Raw genomic sequence first — 5,051 nt, 5'->3', positions numbered from 1 at the left:
TAAGACTGGTATATGTATTCTTTTGTATCTGGCATCTTTTATTTGGCATAATTTTTTTTCTTTTTTGTTTTTATTTAAACTCCAGTTGGTTAACATGCAATGTAATATTAGTTTTAGATATAGAATTTAGTGGTTCATCACTTACATACAACACCCAGTATTTGGCATAATGTTTTGAGGTTCATCCATTTTTAAAAAAGATTGATTTATTTATTTGAAGGGGAGAGGGGCAAGAGAATAAGGGGAGAGAGAATCTTAAGCAGACTGTGCTGAGCATGGAGCCTGATGTTGGGCTCAATCTCACTGCCCTGAGATCATGAGCCAAAACCAAGATTTGGATGTTTAACGGACTGAGACACCCAGGCATCCTGAGGTTCATCCATATTATTACATGTATCAATAGTTTGTTTTTTTCTGTTACTGTTTTGTTTTGCATTTTTTAGATATGCTGTACTTCGTTTCACCTGTTGGACATGTGGGTCATTTCAGTTTTTGTCATTAATAAAATTGCCAAGAACATTAATGCACAAGTCTGTGTGGATGTAAGTTTTCATTTCTTTTGAATAAATATACCCAGGAGTGGAATTGCTGGATAATATGATAGGTGTATATTTAACTTTTTAAAAAGTTTTTTAAAAACTGCCAGCTATTTTCCAAAACAGTTAAACCATTTGCATTCCCACCAACAATCCATCTCTCTTACTTGTCGATCTGTTTTAGCCATTTTAGTGGGTATGTTGTATGTGATTATGGTTTTAACTTGTATTTCTCTGATGATTAATGGTGTTGAGAATCTTTTCATGTGCTTCCCAACCACTTGTAAATATTTTTTATAAAGTGGCTGTTTATGTCACTTCACATTTTTTATGAGGTTGTTTGTTTTCTTATAATTGAATTTTGTAGGAGTAAAGCCCTGTGTTACATATGTGTGTTGTGAATATTTTCTTTCGGTCTCTGGCTTGCCTTTTCTTTCTTTCTTTCTTTCTTTCTTTCTTTCTTTCTTTCTTTCTTTCTTTCTTTCTTTCTTTCTTTTTCTTTCTCTTTCTTTCTTTTCTTTCTTTTTCCTTAATTTTATTTTTTAACTTATTTTTTCCCTTTATTAAAATTTTAAATTCAAATTGCCAACATATAGTATAACACCCAGTGCTCATCCCATCAAGTGCCCTCCTTAGTGGCCATCGCCCAGTCACCCCATTCCCCCACTCTCATCCCACAACCCTTTGTTTCCCAGAGTTAGGAGTCTCTCATGGTTTGTCTTCCTCTCTAAATTTTCCCCACTCAGTTCCCCTCCTTTCCCTTAAAGTCCCTTTCACTATTTCTTATATTCTACATATGAATGAAACCATATGATGATTGTCCTCTGATTGCTGATTTTACTTATTTATTCATGAGAGACACACATAGAGAGAGGCAGAGACATAGGCAGAGAGAGAAGCAGGCCCCATGCAGGGAGCCCAACGTGGGACTCCATCCTGGGACTCCAGGTTCACACCCTGGGCTGAAGGCAGGTGCTCAACCGCTGAGCCACCCAAGCATCCCTATACCACATCTTCCTTATTCATTCATCTGTCGAAGGACATCATGGCTCCTTCCAAAGTTTGGGTATTAGGGACATTGCTGCTCTGAACATTGGGGTGCAGGTGTCCCGGTGTTTCACTACATCTGTATCTTTGGGGTAAATACTCAGTAGTGCAATTGCTGGGTCGTAGGGTAGCTCTATTTTTAACTTCTTGAGGAATCTCCACACTGTTTTCCAGAGTGGCTGTACCAGCTTGCCTTCCCACCAACAGTGCAAGAATTTCCTCTTTCTCCACATCCTCACCAACATTCGTTGTTTCCTGTCTTGTTAATTTTCACCATTCTTACCAGTCAGTGTAAGCAGATATCTCATTGTGGTTTTGATTTGTATTTCCCTGATGGCAAGTGATGTGGAACATTTTTTCATGTGCTTATTGGCCATGTGTATATCTTCTTTGAAGAAATGTCTGTTCATGTCTTCTGCCCATTTCATGATTGGATTGTTTGTTTCTTGGGTGTTGAGTTTGATAAGTTCTTTATAAATCTTGGCTATTAACCCTTTATCTGATATTTCACTTGTGAATGTCTTCTCCCATTCTGTAGGTTGTCTTTTAGTTTTGTTGATTGTTTCCTTTGCTGTGCAGAAACTTTTTATTTTGATGAAGTCCCAATAGTTCACTTTTTGCTTTTGTTTCCCTTGCCTTCATAGATGTGTCTTGCAAGAAGTTGGTGCGCCCAAGTTCAAAAAAGTTGCTACCTGTGTTCTCCTCTAATATTTTGATGAGTTCTTGTCTCACATTTAGATGTTTCAACCATTTTGAGTTTTCTTTGTGTCTGGTGTAAGAGAATGGTCCAGTTTCATTCTTCTGCATGTGGCTGTCCAATTTTCCCAACACCATTTATGGAAGAGACTGTCCTTTTTCCAGAGGATATTCTTTCCTGCAGTGTCAAAAATGAGTTGACCAGAGAGTTGAGGGGCCATTTCTGGGTTCTCTATTATGTTCCATTGATCTATGTGTCTGTTTTTGTACCAGTACCATACTGCCTTGATGATCACAGCTTTGTAATACAGCTTGAAGTCAGCATTGTGATGCCCCCAGCTTTGGCTTTCTTTTTCAAAATTCTTCTGGCTATCTGGTTCCATACACATCTTAAGATGATCTGTTCCAACTCTCTGAAGAAAGTCCATGGTATTTTGATAGGGATTGCACTGAATGTGTAAATTGCTCTGGGTTGCATAGATATTTTCACAGTATTTATTTTTCTAATCCAAGAGCATGGAATGTTTTTCTGTCACTTTACATCTTCCTCGATTTCTTTCATAAGTGTTCTGTAGTTTTTAGAGTATAATTCTTTTACCTCTTTGGTTAGGTTTGTTCCTAGATATCTTATGGATTTGGGTGCAGTTGTAAATGAGATTGATTCCTTAATGTCTCTTTCTTCAGTCTCATTGTTAATGTGTAAAAATGCTACTGATTTCTGTGCATTGATTTTGTATCCTGCCACATTGCTGAAATGCTATAGGAGTTCTAGCAAGCTTTGGGTGGAGTCTTTTGGGTTTTCTATATACAGTATCATATCATCTGTGAAGAGGGAGAGTTTGACCTCTTCTTTGCCAGTTTGAATGCCTTTTATTTCTTTTTGTTGTCTGATTGCTGAGGCTAAGACTTCTAGTAATATGTTGAATAACAATGGTGAGAGTGGACATCCCTTTTGTGTTCCTTACCTTGGGGGAAAGGTTCTCAGTTTTTCCCCATTGAGAATAATATTCACTGTGAGCTTTTCAAAATGACTTTTATGATATTGAGGAATTTTTCCTCTATCCCTACCCTTTGAAGAGTTTTAATCAGGAATGGATGCTGTATTTTGTCAAATGTTTTTTCTGCATCTATTGAGAGGATCATACAGTTTTTGTCTTTTCTTTTATTCATGTGATCTATCAACATAGATTGTTTTATGAATGTTGAACCACCCTTGCCTCCTGGGGATAAATCCCAGTTGGTCGTGGTGAATAATCCTCTTAATGTACTGTTGTATCCTATTGGTTAGTATCTTGGTGAGAATTTTTGCATCCATGTTCATCAGGGATATTGGTCTGTAATTCTCCTTTTTTGGTGGGGTCTTTGTCTGGTTTTGGGATCAAGGTAATGCTGACATCACAGAGTGAGTTTGGAAGTATTCCCTCCATATCTATCCTTTGAAACAGCTTTAGTAGAACAAGTAATATTTCTTTTTTAAATGTTTGGTAGAATTTCCCTGGGAAGCCATCTGGCCCTGGACTTTTGTGTCTTGGGAGGTTTTTGGTGACTGCTTCAATTTCCTCGCTGGTTATTAGCCTGTTCAGGTTTTCTACTTCTTTCTGTTCCAGTTTTGGTAATTTGTAGGTTTCCAGAAATGCATACATTTCTTCCAGATTGCCTAATTTGTTGGCATGTAGCTGCTCATAGTACATTTTTAAAGTCATTTGTATTTCCTTGGTATTGGCTGTGATCTCTCCTCTTTTGTTCATGATTTTATTAATTTGAGTCTTTTTTCTTTTTAATAAGACTGGCTAGGGGTTTATCTATCTTAGTATTTCTTTCAAAGAACCAGCTCCTGGTTTCATTGATCTGTTCCACAGTTCTTCTGGTCTCTATTTCATTGAGTTCTGCTCTAATCTTTGTTATCTCTCTTCTTCTGCTTGGCTTAGGCTTTATTTACTGTTCTATCTCCAGTTCCTTTAGGTGCAAGGTTTGCTTGTGTATTTTGAGTTTTGTCCAATTTTTTGAGGAGCCTTGTATTGCAGTGTATTTCCCTCTTAGGACTTCTTTTGCTGTATCCCAAAGATTTTGAACAGTTGTATTTTCATTTTCATTAGTTTCCATGACTCTTTTTGATTCTTCTCTAATTTCCTGCTTGATCCATCCATCTTTCAGTAGGATGCTCTTTAACCTCCAAGTGTTTGAGTTTCTTTGTTTCAAAGCATTGTGGTCTGAAAATATGCAGGAGGCAATCCCAAATTTCCTCTTTGAATTCTAGTTTCAAAGCATGGTGGTCTGAAAATACGCAGAGGACAATCCCAATCTTTAGGTATTGGTTGAGACCTGATTTGTGACCCAGTATGTGATCTATTCTGGAGAAAATTCCATGTGCACTTGAGAAGAATGTGTATTCAGTTGCATTAGGATGGAATGTTCTGGGATCCCTGGGTGGCGCAGCGGTTTGGCGCCTGCCTTTGGCCCAGGGCGCGATCCTGGAGACCCGGGATCGAATCCCACATCAGGCTCCCGGTGCATGGAGCCTGCTTCTCCCTCTGCCTGTGTCTCTGCCTCTCTCTCTCTCTCTCTCTCTCTCTCCCTCTGTGACTATCATAAATAAATAAAAATTTAGAAAAAAAAAAAAAAGGATGGAATGTTCTGTGTATATCTGTGAAATCCATTTGGTCCAGTGTATCATTCAAGGCCCTTGTTTCTTTGGTGATGTTCTGCTTAGAATATCTGTCTTTTGCTGAGAGTGCTGTGTTGAAGTCTCCTACTAATATGTTATTATCTATG

Source organism: Canis lupus, chromosome 36 (assembly GCF_011100685.1).
Source record: "Canis lupus familiaris isolate Mischka breed German Shepherd chromosome 36, alternate assembly UU_Cfam_GSD_1.0, whole genome shotgun sequence".
In the NCBI taxonomy this organism is placed as follows: domain Eukaryota; kingdom Metazoa; phylum Chordata; class Mammalia; order Carnivora; family Canidae; genus Canis; species Canis lupus.
This window is presented reverse-complemented; position numbering follows the sequence as displayed.